Genomic DNA, 22,539 nt, shown 5'->3' with positions numbered 1-22,539 from the left:
GGTTGCGACTCGCTGGCATCGGTGGAGGCCGCCCCAACATTCCGCCACCGGATGGGGAGACCCAACAAGGCAACGAGAAGGGAGGGGGGTCATCGTCAAGACAGGGTTCATTGGCGCTATCATCATTACAGCTCCCCTATCAAAAGCCTTTGTCAGGACTGCTTGGACTACTACAGGCTTCACAACAAAGTGATTACAGCGCCGATACACCCAAACAACAAAACTACAGGAGGAATAACTCTTGAGGACTCAATGCATGCAAGTGAAATTTCCGCGTGCAGGCAAAGCACCAAGAGAAAAAAAACACAAATGATGCATAACATGCCCGGAGCACATCATCAAACCCGCAAAATACCCGCGTGCGGGACGCAACGACAAAGGCAAAAGTGGGAATCACTCGCGAGAACAAGGGAAGAAACAAGAGAAAACGGCGGCCCAATGAACAACGCAACTGCAAAATACAGCAACAAAACAGAGGGTGAACGTTACACTCCGCCCAAAGCACAGGCAAGAAAAAAAAAAACCAGCAGCGGAATGAACCGCGCACGAGCGTTCAATCCGTTCACCACAGTTTTTCCTTCCGCCAGTAGCACTCGGATTAATCGGGGGCAGCTTCGAGGTGAGAGTCCACCTGGTTGCTGCACCAATTCCGATGTTTGGAGTTCGCCGAGGCGTGAGGTGATCCGCCTCTGCAAGCCGTGGGGGATGTCCCCACTGTCAGAGCCACACGCATGACCAAGAACCGAAGCTTTAAGACGCTTCCTTTCTCATGCACGCGCTTGACACTGTCCCCTCCAGCGCATGCAAAGTGGCTCTCCGCTGCCCCTTTGTCGACCCTTGCTCTGATTTGGGGCCCTCGATTTACTCCTCCCGCAAGCAGCAGTTTATCAGCGTTCGATGCTGTGAATCTGCGCCTAGACTTAGGAGACCCCAAAAGCTTGTACAGCGCAACACTGGAGCCGTTGTCACCGCTTGTCGGCGGCTTGTCAACGATAATGAGCGCTGGCGGACCTTGCTGAGGACGCGTACCCGGCTGTGCCGCCGTCCGAGTCCATGTCTCTCGTCGGGGCATCACCCGTCTGCGTTAGCCCGCTGGACACCGCCGCCGCAATGCCTGCCGGGTCCCCGCCACCGCAAGTACCTGCGGGAGCTACTGCCGCCGGAAGCCCGTTTGAGCAGGATCGGGCCCGATTCAGCAAAGATCCGTGATCAGTGCGGCGGTCAACCAGGTTCGACTCAGCTGAGCCTCATCTAATCTTAGGGGGACCAAATATGTCACCCGGCGAATTCCGCAAGCCTCTATTGATCCCGGATACCCTCACAAAAATGGATTACGAATTTCTGAAGAGTTTTCATGGAGATCTTATGGAGTCACAAGAAATACTACAGAAACTCATCAGGAACTCTGAGCTTATGGAGTTGCCCCCATAAAAAATCTACAAAATTTTTATAGCTACTTCTCCACAGAAATTCATTAAGAGCTAACTCTTCAACACCTCTATAAATATTCTGTAGTATTTCTACAGTCACTTTTCCATAGAATCTCTATGAACTTAAACAACTGCAGGCCTCTATAAAGACTGTAGAATTTTTGTTGTGACTTCCCCATAAAAGTTCATTAAGAGCGAACTCTTCAACATCTCTATGAATTATCTGTAGAATTTCTGCCGTCACTTCTCCATAGAAACTCTTTGAACTTAAACAACTCAAGGCCTCTATGAAGACTCTGTAGAATTTTTGTTGTGAGTTCCCCATAAAAGTTCATTAAGAGCAAACTCTTCAACATCTCTATGAATATTCTGTAGAATTTCTACCGTCACTTCTCCATAGAAGCTCCGTGAACTTAAACAACTCAAGGCCTCTATGAATACTCTGTAGAATTTTTGTTGTGACTTCACCATAAAAAGTTCATTAAGCTTCCACTCATCAAAGCCTCCAAAAATACTACAGAATTTCTACAGTTAGTTCTCTATAGAAACTCTGTGAACTTTAACTCAATTATAAGCCAGCTCCCCAGCATTTTTATTGTTTGCCATCATAACTCGTGTGTACCAGCGGCCGTCCTTCCATCCAGGCAATACGATACACGCGCGCATACACACGTACACGCGATTCACGCGTCGCGCGAGCGTCGGCGTTGATCGGCGTCATCGCACCATCACGCAGGAGAGCTGCAAGAAGCTGCAACCACATGCAAACGCATGGAACAGGCGAAGTCATGCGTCAACCACTGCGTCGACGAACGTTGCTGAGCACGTTTCAATGAACTCGATCTGCAGGACTTTTAAATTATTTTTGATCGTTTATGAGCAGTTATTTCAATTGTTTAAATGCAGTAATTAGCATTCTAGATTTGCCATACAAAATGCACTTTCTTTGCTGTACAAGAATGCTTGCGGGCCATTTTTGAAATGTTGCAAAATGTATTTCATGTTATCACAGTCAAATCTGAACAAAACAACACAGCCTCAGGAACAAAGACGCACTTCGAACAAATTCCTTACAACTTGATGTCCTACCTAGAAGTAATGTACAGACTGCTTGATGACTTTAATGCGTGGAGCACGAGGTCGCGGGTTCGATTCCCGGCCGCGGCGGCCGCTTTTCTGATGGAGGCGAAAAGCAAAAACGCCCGTGTGTACGAGATTTCGGCGCACGATAAAGATCCCCGGGTGGTCAAAATTAATCCGGAGCCCTCCACTACGGCGCGCCTCATCGCCTGCGTTGCGTCGGCGCGTTAAAACCATACAATCAATCACTTTAAAGCGTGAGCAAAACAAATTTTCAGCGCTGCCTTGCTACTGAGGTTAGTCAGACTTAAAAGGCAAGGTGTCCTGGTACCCTTTGTTTGCGCCAGTACAAAATAGGTGATCTAGCTATCACCAAAAAATAACCGGCACTTTGTGTGAAGATTCAAACCTTTGACCTTCAAAACAGTAGCCCAGTAAATACCGAACCTCACGGAAGGAGGTAGGGACTTAGTACAGAACTTCGTATACAAGCGACGTTGCCAACAAGCCTAGTAAGTTTCTTTCTTTTTTTTTGGGGGGGGGGGGTTAATTGTCGTCAAATATGAACAAAATATGATAGGATGATGAACGAAGACGCAATTAGCACAACTTTACTTGCTACTTGATTTAACCTGAGTGTACGTACCGACTGCAGCTTCATGAATTCAAAGTGTGAGCAAAGCAAATTTTGGGGCTGCCTTGATACTGAGGTTACCGTCGAACGTCACTTGTAGGGTAAACTGCAAGGTACTCTGGCTTTTTTTTTTTGTCTATGACACCCTCATTGCAAAAAAAGGGTTTTCCACGATTCGAACCATGAAGTTTCAGAACATAATGCAATTGTCCAAGCTCCTAACCACTCGACCACGCCGGAACGTACGCGCGGGCGCAAGAATTTGGTACACTAACAGAGGCTGCCAACGAATATTGTCGCGTGATTCGTTTTGGTCGTATTTGACAAATTTCAGCAGTGCTAACGCTTGTTTCTTCCACACCGATCTTGGAGGCGAGGCCAATTATGCTAATAATGCAAGTGATGTCACCAAAGCTCCTTTATTTGAGCCAAGAAAAGCTATCGCGCTTCATCGTTCCCCCTATGCAAGCTACGGTAGCCGCGAATGAAATTGAATGCGCCGCTAGATTTCTGGCTTTAATAAACTTTGTTCGTTACGCACCGATCTTGCAGACAAGCCCATAATGCTAACACTACAAGCGATGTAGCCAAAGTTCCCGTATTTAACTCACAAAAAGCTATCCGAAATCCCCGGTCTCCCCGATGGAAGCCAAGCTAGCCACGAAGGAATGCGCACTTTCATACAGTAATAGCTTGTAATTTACCTGAAGGCACCCGATTACCGTAGGTTAAAAAGAAATTGATTGCTTTCTGCGAAAGTAATAACCCCAAACCAGGAGATGGACATGGGATCCGGGCGATGTCGTCTGCTTTCGGATGCTTCCTGGCGCTCCCGCGTCAGCTCACGTCGCCGTGCATTTGCCGACACCGTCAACGTGGGGCGACGTCGACGCGCGAAAGTGCGGAAAATGCGCTGCTAGTGGTAGCGGCTAAAGTCCCTCGATCGGCGTTTTTAGTAGCGGCCTCAGAACAAACGGTAAAATTACGGCGCCCGCAACCCACGCCAGCTGTATTTCCACCGTAGACCCTGAAATTGCCTTAAATGCCGTAATCTACATTGTCGGTACAATTACTGTTTCCTTTAAAAAACCCCCACGCTCAAGCTTTTCTTGTATATAATTGGCAACTAATATCTGTATTTACCAATAACTTGGGCATCTATTTCGCCACGCGTTTTTTTCAAGGTGGGTGTCATTTCAGGAACTAGTTTTTCCTTCGGACGAACATGAGACAGGAAAGTTCTACGCGGCGAGCCCGACCGTCCTATCTGCACTGCGTATCGGTGCGCGCGCTACTGGCCGTTGACGGCACGGGTGTGCACGCCTTCAACTTTCGTCGTTTGGGTGATTTGACTACCATGGATTTATCTACCGGACGAAGAAATACTGCGAAGTAGTGAAGGTAAGTGAGTACTAGTGAACTTTGTTTTCTTGTCATATGTATTTATCGTAGCAGAGTTCTCGCGAACTGCGGTCCGCGTAAGCGGTTAGTCCTAACGATTTCAGTGACTCGCTTTGTGCGTTGCGCAGATCTGTCGGTAGACCTTTGTACCTGGCCGTTGCGTGTGTAAACAGAATCAATTCTCACGCAATTTCTAGCTCTGTGTTTGTTGAAGTGTGTGTGTGTCCTGTTCTGTTTTGCTAGCCGAATGTTTTGATATGAAATGAAATAAGGGAAGCTGGAGAGTGCGAATATGAGAATATGAGTGCGGGTACGAATATAAGTGTGTATGCATTAAACGCAAATCGTGTACTTTTAGCATGATATGCACTCTTGGTTTTTGTGTCGTTTTGCAGATGCCGTTTTTCTTTCCCGTCATAATAGTTTTCAGTTAAAAAACGTGCACAATAAATTGAATTACTGCCGTGCGTGTAGCATTAGAATAAAATAATAAATCGAGTGATTTCCGAGCGTACAGCATTAGTTTAGAATGCCATCTGGATGTTTTTTTCGCGTTTCGATTGAATGATTTATCTTTTTGAACGCTCAGTTTGGTCGTGACATGTTGGAATGAACAAAGTTTATGGAACCCGAATTTATTTGTAACGTCAGAACTACACGCATGTCGTAACTGGTACAGTAGTATGAGTAGCGCTGGTTGCGCTTCGTACTCTTACTGTAGCATCGCAAACGTAAATTAACCATTCAGAACCAAGTAAAAATATTCAAGAATGGCTGTTAAATTTGGGTCGCTTACTGAATTTCCAGCTTAATGAATTTTAGTGTGCAACACACCTTGGTGATCAGAGTAACGCAGCATTTGGGATTTCGCAGGTTTAAGGCAGAGTATGATTCTGGTGTCTGGCCTGTCGTTTGCTAATAACTTACATGTTGCAGGCTGCTGACTGGTGCAACTTGCATTCAAAATGACTTCTTGGTGCGGCCTACTTCAAGGACCGAGGCTGTTTCCTCATCGGGCACCGCCGACTGTTTGGCAGTCTATGCAAAAGTGGGTGAACACGTTTCTTTTATGGTTTTTACAGACCTCGTCTTCCTGTTACATGCACAACGGAATTTCAGTAATCTGAAGTCGTCATTTTTTCACTAGGGACTCTTTGAAGGTGTTTAATCAATCTTCCACCAGTGCTGTTTTTGGTGACTATTTGTGCAGATTAGATTTTTTCCGACACAACGTAGCACTGCGAATGCTTGATGTAGATTTACAATCTAAACAACACAAGGTACGAGCTGACTCTCATTTGTTTATGGCACACTAAATGTATGTATATACTGAACTTTTGTGGAGACGCAGATGTGCTGCTGAATCTCGAATGATGCCAACCATTTCAAGAGGTTCTTTCGGCCACGGCAGCCAATCTTGGAATGAAAGACAAAAAAACGGAAGTGCCGCATTTCACTACTGCACCCCTCAAGACCAGCTATAGCTTCAGCGCGTAGAACCCCCAAGTTGGATTTATAAAGGCAGATCATCCCTCTCGTCAACCGAAGCAGTGCGCGTAATGATAAAAAACCTTAAATATGCATGAAAAAACTTCAGACCGATTCAACTTAACAGTAGTGCCCTGCTGAGCATCCCTTCATAAAATCTTTAATGACCTTGTGGGCTGGTTGGTATCTGCTTTGCCCTAAAATCCTAGCCCCACTGAATTGCATTGCTGGTCACGATTGCACACCCCACAATGGGGAGGAAATGGTGGGCAAGTGGGCCAAACCGCAATTTTACCGTTCGCAAGTGGTCAGTGCCCATTTCGTTGGCTAAATAATTAATGCATTGTGTGACGCAAAGAGAGAAAAAAAATCTTGGTTCAACACCTTACAAACAATTTTTTCTTTTGGATGCACATAGGGATGTCGGGAAGTTCGGCCTGTTCGAAACACCTGGCATTATTGAAGCATTTGGGCACCAGCGCGATATTTCGGTGCATATATACATTCTTTGTGTTGATGAACAGCTGAGAAATAGCACTTGTTCTTGTCCTGTGTTTTTGCAATTGTGAGCTTAGGTCCAATTTTCATGCTGTTTTTTTTTCATGTTTTACAAGCGGCAATTTGCCTGGTAACATATTCTTTTGCTAGAAAACTTTTTCAAGCATCAAGCAAGTTATGGCTTTTTGCAAAATTTACTTGAAGGATTTATTGCTCTATTTATTAGGGTTGACGGGATTTGACTACTGTATTTAATGTAAATTGTGAACACTTTCTACTCAATATTTAGTGCCAGTGTACGTTTGGCTGCTCCAATAAGAGCATGAACAGTAAAGAAAAGGAAATATTTCACATACATATTTGTGCCTGATGACTATTCTGTGGGCGTGCGAAGTTTGGTTGGTTATAATTGTCAGGTGACTACTTATCCGTAGCCGTGCACGTTGATCATCGAAACATTTGAAACTTAAAAATTACTCAAAAAATTTCTGTTGTCTTTTTTGCTGGTATTAAAGCTATAAATAAGACAACATGCATTATCCGTAGCTGTGGCTGTTCAAACTTCCTTCACAGATCTCTTCATACACAGTAAGCTGTTAGTATAGCTCCAGCTTTGAAATATTTGGTTCAATGCTTACTTAAAAATGTTTGGACAGAAATCCTTGTTAGGGACTTTCACGTAGTGTGTAGCAATTGTAGTTTATTCGTCTTCATTGCGTTTCTTGCAATTGTGCATGTCTATATCCTCAGCACAAAACTGACAGGACAGAGGGAAAAGAAAACATGGGACAAGCTCTGAATGTCAACTAAAATAAACTTATTGGAGTTGCACAAAAATGTATACCCAGCACGCATACAAAAAATGAGAGAAACTTAACCCAATAATGCCCGAGGCTTTCATCGGGTTAAATTTTGTTTTTGTGCATCTATTGGCGGCATAATTTTGTGTAACTTCAGAGCCTGTTCTGTGTTTTCTTGTCCCTTTGTTCTGTATGTTTTGCACTGTGGAGCTGATTATTTACCAACATTACTACAGTTGTACATTTTGGTTTGTTGGCGCTGCTCATGACAAAATAGTCCACCCCATTGCTTATTTTTGCTCTGCTTTGGCTCACGTCTCCCCACACGGACAGCATCCTTTGTTTTATTTTTGTTTTATTTGGCACCCTTTACGGCAGCACAAGGCAGGTCGTTTTCTGTGCCGCTTAGTCTCTCCTCCTTTCAACAGTTTTTTAACCTGCAATAATTTTTTCGTTGAAACGAACCGAATATATTTAAGGAAGCTCTGTAACTTTGTGAATTTGTGTTTTTCGATTGATTGTAGGGTTTAACGCGCCGACGCAACGGAGGCGATTAGGCGCGCCGTAGTGGAGGGCTTCGGATTAATTTTGACCACCTGGGGATCTTTAACGTGCGCCGAAATCTCTTACACACGGGTGTTTTTGCTTTTCGCCGCTATCAGAAGAGCGGCCGCCGCGGCCGGGAATCGAACCCGCGACCTTGTGCTCAGCAGCGCAACGCCTTAGCCACTGAGCCACCGAGGCGGGTATTTTGTGTTTTTCCTTATGTCTGCCCAAGGCCGCCTTGCCAGCATACTAAGCAGTGTTCACATGAACCACGCTACCAATGGTAGTAGGTTGGAAGAGTTTTGCTTATATATATTTCGTCTTCAGGCTAACTATTATGGAATGTCCATCATGTCATTAGTGGTTTTTCGCATTGGAAAAAGCTACGTGGTAAAAAACCATGAATGAAAATTTGCTCGAAGCCGTACAACACTACGTGTTGCTAGCCATAGAATACTATGCGTTCGGCTAACTATTATGGAATGTCCATCATGTCATTAGTGGTTTTTCGCATTGGAAAAAGCTACGTGGTAAAAAACCATGAATGAAAATTTGCTCGAAGCCGTACAACACTACGTGTTGCTAGCCATAGAATACTATGCGTTCAAAATAGCTGACATCTGAGCACATCGTTCAGAACAGTGGTTTTTAATGTGGATAGTATTTTGGATATTTCTCGTCTATCAAAGCGGGGGATCCACATGTTCGCCCGCTTAAGCGGGGGATCAAACTTTCCTTCGCACGTCTCAGCAATGAAAGAATTCGAAAGCTAAAAAAACGTCAAGGCATTTCAAAATAGCTGATGATAATTGATAGAGAGCAGGCATCGAAGCTGCATAATGGCTGCTTACAACAAAATAATAATCAGTACTTTTTACACTTAATGAGCCTTCCGTGTACAGCACGGGTCCTGTGGACATCTATATTGCCTAAAACAAATTGTTGGGCTTCTCACGTGTGCCAGCTACTTACAACTGCACAAGACATAACAACGAACATATACAGAGAATGAGAATGACAACCGCATAGGTGTCCTGTGTATACAGGCCCACAAGCTATTTAGGTGTCCAAACATTATTCATAAGTGAACCCAAGTCATTGGTGCATATTGCCGCGAACCATACATTGGGTTTGTTTATTTGTGTTTTGCTTTTACCGCCCGGCTGCGCCGGTCTGCGTTATCTCTGCGCCAAGGGAAGCGCGTGTTCCATTCTTTCTTTCTGTGCCGCATGTGTTATCTGTTGTGATAGGGAGAGCATTCCGATCTTACGTGAACAGCCCAGAATAATCTTCTTGGATCTACTATGTTCTCGATGCGAATCGACGTTTCGAGAACCACGCGCGCCGAAAGATAAAAAGCCTGCAGTGCGGACGCCGGGGCATTCGATTCTGCGACGCTCGCCGACGCATGTACGTCACTTTGTTGACCACTGCTTCGCCGCCTCTGTATTCTTTTCAGTTGTTAGGGGAGCACAAGTTCGCTCCAATAAACTTGTTTCTTTTCCAAACAACTGCTTCGTCCTTGGCTACGTGACATCTGGTGGAGGTGCTGGGTACGCACCCTTCATGCCCACTACAACCTCTGGAAGCCGCCAAGCCAGTCCAACAAGAGCCAGCCTCCGCGTGCAAGATTTACCACCCGAGTTCGGTCTACTACCGGAGAAGACGAAGAAGAAAAACGTCGCAACCAGCACCATGCTCAACCAAGCCAACCCTCCTGTCGTTCTGCAGCAGCCACGTGAACCGCCATCATTCCGAGGAGCCCCCGCAGAAGACCCAGAAGAATGGTTGGAGAAACTGGAGCGCGTCCGGAAATTCAACAGGTGGGACGACGCAGAAACGTTCCGGCACGTTTTCTTTTACTTGGAAGATTCGGCTCGCACTTGGTTCGAGAACCACGAGAGCTCCTTGAGAAACTGGGCTCAGTTCAAAAGCGAGTTCACTAAGACCTTCACTACCGTCGTGCGGAAAGAAAGAGCCGCCCTTTTGTTGGAAACGCGCACGCAACACCCCAACGAAGGCGTCGTGATCTTCGTTGAGGAGATGAAGCAGCTATTTCGCCGCGCGGACCCCGAAATGACGGAAGAAAAGAAGTTGCGCTTCTTAATGCGCGGAGTGAAGGAGGAACTGTTTGCTGGACTTGTCCGAAATCCGCCCAAAACCGTCGCCGAATTCGTGACCGAAGCCAGCACCATTGAGAAAGCCCTTGAAATGCGTGCTAAGCAGTATGACCGCAACTTTGTTGGCGCGGCCAATGCGAACGACTTTGGCAGCACGCGGATCCCGGCCGACAGCCTACGCGAGACTATCCGCGAAATAGTGAGAGAGGAGCTGCGGAAACATCTCCCAACGCCGCCGCAGCCCCAAGTCGCTTCCCTCACCGACGTGATTAGAGAAGAAGTACAACAAGCGTTGGGAACTTCTACGCCATCCGAGGTACCCCGAGAGCCACAAGCTATGACATACTCCGCGGCTGTTCGTCGACCCCGCCCTGCTCCAACACGCCGTCAAGAGGCCCCGCCGTACCGCCGCCCACTGTCACCCGCCCGACCCCCGGTAGCCCGAAACCAGACGCCGAGGAAGACGGACGTATGGCGAACTCCCGATAACCGTCCTCTGTGCTACCACTGCGGAGAGGCCGACCACATTTACCGTCGCTGCCCATACAAAAGACTCGGACTGCGTGGTTTCTCCGTCGACGCACCTCGCCCTCTTCCTGGCCAACGACCACGTGAGATCGACGAGTATCTATCTGAAACCAGCCGTGGCCCAGCGCGTTTCAACCGTTCGCCGTCGCCCTACCCCTACCAATCGCCGAACCGCCGTAGCAACGCTTACTTCGCCCGTGGAAGCTCCCCCAGCCCACGCGGGGGAAACTAAAGGCGGCAACTTCTGGAGGTGAAGTTGCTCTACGGCGAAAAACTAGAAACCCTCCAACGACGCAAGGACGCGCTGAAGACAGTGATTCACGACATGCCCTCATCCCGACGACCCGACCTAACCCTGACGAGACTCCCGAACACGACGACAGCTACACGGCGCGACGCGTACCCGACCTGACCGAGACGTCCGTTGAGAAGACGACGACAACGACGATGCACAGTGCCCGACCATCAACACGTACAAGCAGAGATACGACGCCCCGACGAACCCGGAACTCGAGGACGACTGCATCTGACGTCAAGGTGTCCATCGACGGCTTTGACGTAGTCGCCCTCGTAGACACGGGAGCTGACTATTCGGTAATGAGCGGACCATTTGCGTCTAAACTGAAGAAAGTTATGACCAGATGGGACGGTCCGCACATACGCACAGCAGGAGGCCACCTCGTGACGCCAAGTGGAACGTGCACATCGCGCGTCACCATAGACGGCACAACGTACCCTGCGGCGTTCGTCGTTCTGCCTAACTGCTCCCGCGACGTGATTCTCGGAATGGACTTTTTGACGGACAACGGCGCAATAATTGATCTGCAGACCAAGTCGATAACATTTTCCTCCAATCACTCCATGACGCCGCAGCCGAACCCCGATCACCGTGCTGCTGTCAGGATCGCCGACGATCACATCACCCTGCCACCCCGCGCAAGCTTGATGATCGCCGTCTACTGTGAGGATGCTGCTTCTGACATCGACGCTATCGTAGAAAGTGATCGAAGGTTGCTTCTCGACCGCGGTGTCTCCGTCGCAAGAGGCATTGCGCACTTTAAGCAACGCCAATCTCACGTTTTGGTCACTAATTTCACCGAAGAGTACCAGCATTTAAACAAGGGAGCTGCAATTGCGTTCCTCGAAGAAACACAAGAAGCAAGTGATGTGATCGCAGTCGCCGACTTTGAACGCACACCCGTAGAAACATTCAAGCTCCCGCAGCCCTTCGACGTGAATCCGGCGCTACCACAAGAACAACGGAACAAATTATTGGCTTTGCTACGTCGCTATAGCGAATGTTTTTCGTCGAGCACAAAACTACGTCAGACCCCTCTAGCGAAGCACCGAATAATAACCGAAGATGGAGCCCGACCTACCCGACAGTCACCGTACCGCGTCTCTTCACACGAACGGGAAGCCATCCGGACTCAAGTCGACGACATGCTCAGCGACGACATTATACAGCCATCGAAAAGCCCCTGGGCTGCGCCCGTCGTACTCGTAAAGAAAAAAGACGGCACATTAAGGTTTTGTGTTGACTACCGGCGACTGAACAAAATCACGAAAAAGGACGTGTACCCCCTCCCCCGAATTGACGACGCCCTCGACCACCTCTGCCATGCGAAGTACTTTTCATCGATGGACCTGAAGACCGGCTACTGGCAAATTGAAGTGGACGAGAGAGACCGAGAGAAGACTGCATTTATAACCCCAGACGGCCTATACGAGTTCAAGGTGATGCCGTTTGGGCTGTGCACAGCACCAGCGACGTTTCAAAGAGTCATGGACACTGTGCTAGCTGGCCTTAAGTGGCACACCTGCCTCGTATACCTCGACGACGTAGTGGTATTCGCCCGGACTTTCGACGAACACCTTGCAAGGTTGGAGTCTGTACTCGAGGCCATTCGTACGTCGGGGTTGACGCTGAAGCCTGAAAAGTGCCGTTTTGCATACGAGGAACTCAAGTTCTTGGGCCACGTCGTCAACGCCGCGGGAGTCCTACCTGACCCGGCAAAAACTTCAGCTATCGCGAACTTCCCTAGGCCGAAAGACAAGAAGGGCGTGCGAAGATTTCTCGGGCTGTGCGCATACTACCGGCGCTTCGTCGCAAACTTCGCACGCATTGCAGAGCCACTCACGCGCTTGACGAAAGACAGCACCCCTTTCAGCTGGGAAAACGACCAAGAAAAAGCATTCTGCGAGCTGCAAAAACGCCTGCAAAGCCCGCCCGTGCTCGCTCATTTCGACGAAAATGCCGAAACGGAAATGCACACGGACGCCAGTGATATAGGCTTGGCTGCCGTCCTTGTCCAAAAGCAAAGCGGCTGCGAAAGGGTAATCGCCTATGCCAGCCGTGGTCTGTCGAAGGAGGAGAAAAACTATTCTGCCTCTGAGAAAGAGTGCCTGGCTATTATATGGGCGATTTCAAAATTTCGCCCATACGTGTATGGAAGGCCATTCAAGGTTGTAACAGACCACCATGCGCTGTGTTGGCTCGCCAATTTGAAGGACCCCTCTGGCCGTCTTGGGCGGTGGAGCTTGCGCCTGCAGGAGTTCGACGTTACAGTCGTTTATAAATCCGGCAGGAAACACTCCGACGCCGACTGCCTGTCCCGCGCCCCCGTCGACCCACCACCACAAGACTCTGATGAAGACAGCGCGTTCTTCGGGATCGTGACGGAGAGCGACCTAGCCGCCCAGCAGCGTGCCGACCCCGACTTACGCGTCATAATCGAGTACCTCGAGGGATGCAACGTTGCCGTTCCTAGGGCCTTCAACCGCAGCTTACCAGCATTCAGCCTGAGAAACTCCGTCCTCGTGAAGAAGAATTTCAGCCCCGGAACAAGAGCGAATTACCTTCTCGTCATCCCCGCGGACCTTCGTGACGAAATTTTGGAAGCGTGCCACGACGACCCGTCTTCCGGACATCTGGGCACAGCCCGCACTATTGGAAAAATCAAGGCGAGGTACTACTGGCCCGGCCTTACCTCTGACGTCACCCACTACGTCCGGAGCTGCCGTGACTGCCAGCGACGAAAAACGCCGCCGACAAGACCCGCCGGACTTCTGCAACCGATCGCCGTCCCATCGAGACCATTTCAACAGATTGGAATGGACCTTTTAGGCCCGTTCCCTACGTCACGATCACAGAACAAGTGGATTGTCGTAGCGACAGACTACATGACGCGCTACGCAGAGACCGCCGCTCTTCCGAGGGGGACTGCACAAGAAGTGGCGAAGTTCTTTATAAGCCAAGTTGTGCTGCGACATGGAGCCCCGGAAGTCCTAATCACAGACCGCGGAACGGCATTTACTGCGGAGCTGATGCAAGGAGTATTACGCTACAGCAACACGGATCACCGAAGAACGACGGCGTACCACCCCCAAACGAACGGACTAACAGAACGTCTGAACAAGACAATCGCAGATATGCTGTCAATGTACGTTGACGTTGAACATAAGACTTGGGACGAAGTGCTCCCGTATGTCACGTTTGCGTACAACACGGCTATCCAGGAGACGACGCAGCTGACGCCGTTCGAGCTTGTCTACGGTAGAAGGCCGACTACGATGCTCGACGCCATGCTTCCGCACGTAGAAGACGACGATCTCAACGCCGACGTCCACGAATATCTTCAACGTGCGGAGGAGGCCCGCCAGCTCGCTCGAGTTCGTATAACGGACCAGCAGCTGGTGGATGCGGGCCGCTACAACCTCCGACGCCGAGACGCCGAGTACCAACCAGGGGATCGTGTGTGGGTTTGGACTCCCATCCGACGACGCGGACTCAGTGAGAAGCTCCTGCGACGCTATTTCGGACCGTACCAGATTCTACGACGTGTTGGCCAACTTACCTACGAAGTGATCCCTGATGGTGACTCCGGCACATCACGACAACGCAGGCGGCCTGAAGTCGTCCACGTGGTTCGCCTAAAACCTTTCTACGGACGATGACAAACTTTTATTTTCATTGGTTCGGACTGTCGCTTATGTTAGCATCGGGTCGATGCACTCTTAGAGGGGGGGTAATGCCGCGAACCATACATTGGGTTTGTTTATTTGTGTTTTGCTTTTACCGCCCGGCTGCGCCGGTCTGCGTTATCTCTGCGCCAAGGGAAGCGCGTGTTCCATTCTTTCTTTCTGTGCCGCATGTGTTATCTGTTGTGATAGGGAGAGCATTCCGATCTTACGTGAACAGCCCAGAATAATCTTCTTGGATCTACTATGTTCTCGATGCGAATCGACGTTTCGAGAACCACGCGCGCCGAAAGATAAAAAGCCTGCAGTGCGGACGCCGGGGCATTCGATTCTGCGACGCTCGCCGACGCATGTACGTCACTTTGTTGACCACTGCTTCGCCGCCTCTGTATTCTTTTCAGTTGTTAGGGGAGCACAAGTTCGCTCCAATAAACTTGTTTCTTTTCCAAACAACTGCTTCGTCCTTGGCTACGTGACAATATATTGGATAGCTTTTTTGGCAGGTAACCTGTCATTCTGGGTATTCAGATAAAACTTTATTAGCCTTCAGTCATTTTTTGCTGGTGCCGAACGTCTGGTGACATGAGGTGGCTTTTTATACTGAGAGATCATGTATATGTGAGCAAAATCTTTTGAATTACTACCACTGCTGGTACGGTTCATGTAAAAATAATTTAGCACACATGCAACCTTAAAAAATTCAAGCAATGACACAAGTATTCAAATGAGAATTAGTGTATTCTTGCTAAGAATTTATCATCAAATTAGCATTTAAGGAAATTAAAAATGGCTAAATATCAGCATCGAAGAGAGTCAAACTAAAAACAAAACTTCAGCAAAAAAAGCATATTATAAAAAAATGTTACTTTTGATATGTTGTATTCTGATATCAGATTGCTTTTTCTTTCTTTCCAGCCTGTACATGTGCCAAGTTTGCCGTGCCACAGCAGATAATCAAGGCGACCCTCCTGTCCGTAGTGTCACGGAAAATCAAGGCTGTCGGTCAGTCAGCTGCATAGTTCTGTCTCAGAATTAAATCGATCGTGAGTCGCCGAGTTTTGTCTCTGCTTGTATATTTCAGCAGCTTTGACTGGCTGGCCTTTCAGCTAGCTGTCGCTGTCTGACTAAATTTAGGTGTGACTATCAATGCTGCCGATTTACATCTTGTGACTGGCAAAAATGCCCCTATTTTTCCCAATAACACTTACTTGCAGCAAAGCGTAAAATGTGTAATTATGTATCAATTTGCTGACCTAAAATATTCATGTAGTTCAAGAAACCCATTACAAAAATGGCAAGAACACGTCAGGAAGTACGCAGACATAAATGAAGAAGCTCCGTAAGACTACGTCATGAAGTACATAAGATGTCATCATAAAAGCCATAGAAGTGCATCAAGAAGTACACATAATTCTACTTAAAAAGGCTGCAAAAATACATCAGATGTTCTACAGAAAATCACTCGTCAAACTCTCTACAGAAACTCTGTGGCCAAATACTTGTTGAAACACGTCAAGAGCTCGTCAAAAAAATTCTTCACAAACTCTACGAAATCTCTACACAAGAGGAAGACAAAACTCTACAGAAATACATCAAAAACACAAGAGGAATTTTGATGAGGGTAGTGGTTCATCGAAGCAAGAGAACACCGGCGAGTATGCCTGGGTCCGAGCACAAGTCTGTGCGGAAGGGAGCTGCATGGCGCGCAAATCCGGGTCTCTCGCCAGGGCCCCACCGGCCGGTGTTCGTACTCTGCCGTCAGCCGGCGTGCGTGCTGCAGTTTTACCACCGCAAACTTCGGTGGCGGCGTCTACCCCAAACGAACAATTTGGGCATGGCCGGTCGTTATACGGCAGAGGTTTTGAAGCACGCAAGCGGGCGTTGGCTGTCTGACCGAACGCCGCCACCTCTACCACTGAAAATCTCAGCGGAGGCGCCTCAATTAATCCCGGCTCATTTGTTTTCCCGGCACAATGGCTGGCCAAGCCCGCCACCACTTTTCCGGCGAGTGCAGCCGCAGCGAGCGTGCCTGCCTGGCCCGTGGCCTGGCCTACCGACCCTGCTACCCTTGGCTGCGTATCGAGGAGCCGCCGACCATACCCATCGACGGGGAAAGACCCGCGGAGCTCGCGGTCGCGCCTTCACGGGAAGCTTCTGCGAGTGAGGCAGATTTCGTCAGCCTGGTCAGCTGATCAGGGGTAAAAATCCTTCTCAACAACGCAATTTCGTTCACTGCGCTGAGGCTCAGCTTGAATGGCTTAGCGGGGACACTCGGCCCCACTAGCCGGCCGCCCACCTTGTATGGCCGTTTTTTAGAGATCCTGGAAACCGCCGCAGTGACCAGACGCGGCCTTTCAACTGCCTCGGAATCAGCAACTTCAACCCACCGTTTCCTCTGTGGGGGTGGACTGGCTTCGCGATTGAGATAGCGGTAACGGCGGCAGTCCGCGGAAGAATGTGTTGTCTGACCACAACTGAAGCATGGCAGCACAACGTTCTCGTTTCCCGGCCGCGCTCGGAAATCCGCTTCGGCCAACCTTAAAAGCCGCTCCAGCTCTCGCGTTTTTGTGCGTTCGGCCTCCAGTTCTTTATCTCTAGCCATGGTGGGCTCTGGCAATGAGGATGTCCCTCCAAAAAAGAAAGGTGCAGGGACGGACCACTCACCGTCGATGATACGGCCGCTCCGCTGCACCACACACGTCAGTCCCACTTTGTCCCGCAGGGATCGGAAGGTGCTGAAGTGAAGTTTCTCGTAGGCGGCGTGCAGCCACCCTGCTTCACCGTTGTCCGTGCGTGTAGAAGACTTTTTCTTCTACTCTCGCGGTCACCTTTGAGTCACCCTTCGTTCACGAGTTCGTCACTTCAAGCGACGGAGATATCCACGACGCTGTCGGGCTGCGCCAGTAAAGTTTGGTTCGTTGAGGAAGGTGAGTGGTGTCGTAGTGGAGGGTGGTTAAGGGCCCGATGACGAGACGAGGTAAGAAGATGATGAAGGTGAAGAAGTCTATTAACACTTATTTACAGGAGACGACGAAACATAGTACAAGACAAAACGAAAACTGAATTACAATTAAAAGGCGCAGCAGCGCACAAACGGGGGTATCGCGGCGCGATCCCTGATGGGGGCCCTGAAGCCAAAAAAGTGCCGAACCGCCGCACGGTTGGCGAGAAATTCGTGGGGCTCTGGCGCCCAGAACCCCCCACGGGAGCAAGTCTTGGTGCGACCGCTCTGGGCCGCAGCTCCGAACGAACTCGTTGAAGCATGCGCGAGGAGGGCGCAAGCAATGCCGCCTCCCCCACAGCAGCGCACATGCCAATAAGGGTTTTGTCCTCCGCTCACCCCCTGGCTGTCCCCGAAGGTCAGGAGGAAAGGAAAGCCTCCCCCGACGCCGCGTAAAAGCCGCCGGCGAGGCCCATACAAAGGGTTGCGACTCGCTGTCGTCGGTGGAGGCCGCCACAACATTCCGCCACCGGATGGGGAGACCCAACAAGGTTATGAGAAGGGAGGGGGGTCATCGTCAAGACGTGGTTCATCGGCACTGTCATCGTTACAAGGTGGGTTTCACAGCTAGGACTAGTCGGTTCTTCGCTAGGGGATTTCCATTTGAACCAGAACGCGCTGAAGTATCTCTTCCTTCTTCTGGAGGTACACCGGGCACTGAAAAGACATCATGGTATGGTATGCGTCCTCTTCGGTCACGTCCGGCAGCTCAGGGCAGGAGGCACAGCACTCTTCTGCTGCGTTGCAGTGTTTATAGTAGTGTCTCCTTGCTCACCACACACAACGAAACTCTGCCTTGTCGGTTGCGCAGCGGATTTCTGTGTATCCGATCTTTGCACACTTCACGCACCTTTGTACAAACGTATTATTGAAGACCGGACAGCGTGTCCAAACGACGTAGGGATGCTTCCTTTCTTTCATTTGCTCCTATGCTTTTTCCCAGGTTTTTGTGTGACCGCTGTTTTTCCGGATTTTCCCTTCTACGTCTTCATGAGTTCCATGTCTTCTTTTCCAGCATTGATTTTCTTTTGTCCCACTATCCTTTCGACGATTCCTTCGTCTTCGATGTTATCCTCGATGCCGACGATGTTGAATTCCGGTAGTTGCACCCGTGGATTTCTTGCTGCTACGTCTCTTAAGTTCTTGTTCTTGGTTATGTGCTCTTCAAGTCGTTTCAGCCCTTCTGCGGATGTAGAGGACACAATCACTCCTTCCTTGCTCTCGCGGAGCTTGGCATTCCTGAGGCCAAGCTGGCAAGGGTCGACGTTCCTTTTAATCAAGTTTTCTAGTCCAGCTGGTTTTAGGTTGGCTGCAGTTACAATAGTGCTCCTGTGTGTTGCTCTTCTGTCGTTTTCGCTGTTTCGAAATATTCAACTGTGGGGGCCTTCTGTAATGCCTTGCTGTAGTCCACAGCTTCTTTGACCTTGTGCTGCCAGTGCCTCAGTAAGTCCTTCCACTTTGCCTCGAAGTCGAATGTTCTCCTCCACCATGTCGAGACACAGCTTTCTCATGCTGAGGAAGTTCTCTAATAACGAATCTCTTAAAGATGCCATTCTTGTGTTTTTGTTGCATTGGACCAATAAATTTTTTTAAGACTCAATAAAGTTTTTCAAGACTCTCCTTTCTACTTCTTGAAGTCGTACCCTGAGAGTGGAAGCCTCTTCACTCTCTCCTGAGCTATCCAAGGGTAGGTAGTCCGCTGCCGTTTTTTTGTCCACCGTCCTGGTCTGCTTGCCTTGGGCCGTGGCCGTAGCACAGTGAGACAGCTCGTATATATATATATAAATATATATATATATATATATATATATATATATATATATATATATATATATATATATATATATATATATATATATATATATATATATATAGCGATTCCGAATGGGAAATTAGGGGCTCGTTGAAAATAAGACAGAGATAAGAGTTGGCAGTCAAGAAAACCTCGGAAAGCAAATGGGAGGATGTGGTAGGTCATTGAAACAGATAAAGAATTTGGAAAGAAAGTGGAGAAAAAATGCCCTCCAGGTGGGATCCGAACCCACGACCTCCAGAATACCGGTCTGGTGCGATAAATTCTTCCACTTCCACACTATTCCACTTTCTTTCTTTCTTTCCAAATACTGTATCTGTTTCAATAACCTACCACATCCTCCCCTTTGCTTTCAGAGGTTTTCTTGACTGCCAACTCATATATATATATATAAATATATATATATATATATATATATATAAATATATATATATATATTTAAGAGAAAACTTTATTTCATTCTATACATACACTAAAATTTTACCATCTGGGCCCTTAGCCAATCTGGCTAGTACCCGGGCCCCTGCAGTAGAAGCTTCATGAAATTGTTAGCGATTCAAAAATTTCAGTGGGAAATCAAATTACACACATTCAAAGAAGACAACACTAAAGAAATGCCGCTTGGCTACAGCGGTGATACATACTTTCCATCACGAAAGAACTCTTTTACAGATCTCGTAAAATTGGAGTTAGTTTTAATATCTAAAGGCAGAAGATTCCAGATTACAGCTCCAGAAAACGCTATACTACGTTTACCATAATTATTGTGGATAACAGGAAGGTTGAAACGAAGGTTGGTTTGATTGCGTGTTTCTCGATGTGGTCATTGAAAAATAAAATGAGAGAACAATATTGTTTTCTAATGTATTCTTAACCACACAAGCTAACTTGTGGTCTCTAGAATTTGCAAGTGGCATAATGTTTAAGCTAGAAAAAAGTGGAGCAGAACTGTCGTTTACCCTACTAAACGTTATAATGCGGAGCGCTCTCTTTTGTACCGAGATAACTCTGTTTATGTAAGAGAAGTGTGTTACCCCCAATGGCTCAAGTGATATGACAATGAATGAGAGAGTATTATATTATTTTGAGAATCTGTAATGGAAAGTAACGCGTAACTCAAGCTAGAACGAAACAAGACAGGGTTAACTTGTTACACAGGCATGTTATATGCTGTTTAAAACTAAGCGCAGAATCTAGAGTCAGGCCTAAATATTTGTACTCATCATTTTTTTGAACAAAATTTCATCCATCTTGAAGTTAACTTGGTAGGTTTGAGCTTTAGTGGGGTTAGAGAATATCAAGTAATTTGTTTTGGATACGTTCAAGGTTAATTTATTGTTTCTGAACCAATGTGATACCTTCGTGAGATCGGCATTGCCCTGCCTTTCAAGACACTTCAGTTCCTCACCAGAAAACAAAAAAGCAGTATCATCTGCATACATTATTGCGTTGCCATGCTCTAGTACCCGCTATAGATCATTTATATACAAAGAAAATAATATTGGACCCAGCACCGAGCCCCGAGGGACACCACCAGTAATGCATTCAACACAAGAGGCAGTTGACTGAATTTTGACAAACTGTGTTCTACCATTTAAATAGCTTTGAAGAAATTCCCAAATAATCTCGAAAACCATACCGCTCCATCTTCATTAACAAAATTTCATGGTTGATCGTATCAAATGCTTTCTTGATATCAATAAAAATGCCAATTGCGTAAAATTTAGCATTTAAAGCTTTGTTTATTGTCTCGCTCAAAGTTTTACTGCAGTGGCTGAGGATTAATTTGCGCGGAAGTCATGTTGACTTTCCAGTTCTACTTGGTGTATATCTAAAAATTAAGTGATTCGCTTCGCTAGCAATTTTTCAAAGATTGCATTAAAGGGGCCCTGAAAGGCGTTTTGAGCACACTAAATTGACTAGCGCAATCGTTAGATTGAGTCGTCAACATCATCTGTGCCAAGTATTACTCTTTTACGCGCAGCGGAAAGCTCACACTTTTGTTGCAAAGTTTGTCGTTTTTTTCTCACCCTTTCCTTCGTGTTTTTGGACGCCGCCATCTTCACATGTCTACATCATCGATTCCCAGATGATGGTCATGAGCTAGACATCCTGCTATTGGGCGGCTTTTTCACGCACTTCCGGCAAAGAGATGAGTCGTCTGCTCAGCGTCGGCTCGCCGGCTGATCTGCCAGCGGAGTGCCGGAGTGCTTGGACATTTTACGACAAACGAAACAAGTGTAAACAAACGCTTAGCCGCTTGTATTGAATGCAACAGGGCCATAACACGACATGAATATTCTCTTACTTGAGTACGTTCCATAAAGAAAGCGTTGAAGCCCCGTGGCACTTCTTTCTTGCAATCGCAGAGCACGCCCTGAGCCGAATGCCCGGGTTTGACGCATTCATTTTATTCAACTTCCAAACAATCCAGAGATGCGTTTCGAACGAACACAACGTCACAACGTGCGTTGCAAGTCCGAACCGCGATTGACAGACGATGGGTTGCCTCCTTCTGCCCCTCGTAAATTCGGCACTCACCTCGCGCGCGGTTTGCGGGGACGAACAGCAAGTCACGTAACTCTGGCGCACAAGCCGAGATGGCTTTTAGCCACGCACACCGCACATACGCTATGCGAGGTTGAGTCGTACGCCGCTTGAGAAAGATAATCCAGACCATGGGAAGCACTATCCACCCGCAGAAGCACAACGTCGCATTTCATCGCGAAACAAAGGCGTCCACAACACACACACCATCGCCTCCTGTAATGCCAAACGCATCTCGCACTTCCAAATGGGAGTTAGTAGTATGCCTGCAGTGCCCATATGCCGCGAGGTGGGGCCCCAAGCTGAACCGGGATCACGCAACCCTAACTGACTTCTAGAGCGGTTTGTGCCGTGTTGCTATTGAAACCGATGTTTGATATAGTCAAAGAAATGGTGCTCGCTCCAGCGCTAGAAAGCTCAGAGCCGCGGAAGAGCATGTTTTGCCAACGTTGCCGCTCTCCACCACGCGTCACCCCAAGCTGAACTGGCGTTTTGTGCACGGGTTCTGTATCGGTTTAAAATGTCTTTTTCACATGCCGCCGCCAGGAATTACCACCGCCACAAAATAAGACCCGGCACCAGCGGGGCCACATCTGATACGGCGCTTTTTGGATAAACAGTGCGCTGTGCATCCAAGGGAGCTAGCGCAAGATCCTCCCCGTGCGGCTGCGA

The 22,539-nt window shown here is 48.0% G+C and overlaps 1 long non-coding RNA gene across 1 annotated transcript; it reads left to right on the top strand.

Moving 5' to 3' along the window:
- Window positions 1-4,117: 4,117 nt before the first annotated feature.
- On the top strand, window positions 4,118-15,560 carry LOC144157770 (uncharacterized). Its single transcript, XR_013319854.1, has 3 exons — window positions 4,118-4,545; window positions 5,482-5,593; window positions 15,422-15,560. It is a non-coding gene; the product is annotated as an uncharacterized LOC144157770 (long non-coding RNA).
- The last annotated feature ends 6,979 nt before the right edge of the window (window positions 15,561-22,539 follow it).

The sequence above is a fragment of the Haemaphysalis longicornis genome, unplaced genomic scaffold, assembly GCF_048455015.1.
Source record: "Haemaphysalis longicornis isolate Haplotype H1 unplaced genomic scaffold, Haemaphysalis longicornis Haplotype H1 scaffold_10, whole genome shotgun sequence".
Lineage (NCBI taxonomy): Eukaryota > Metazoa > Arthropoda > Arachnida > Ixodida > Ixodidae > Haemaphysalis > Haemaphysalis longicornis.
This window is presented reverse-complemented; position numbering and strand designations above follow the sequence as displayed.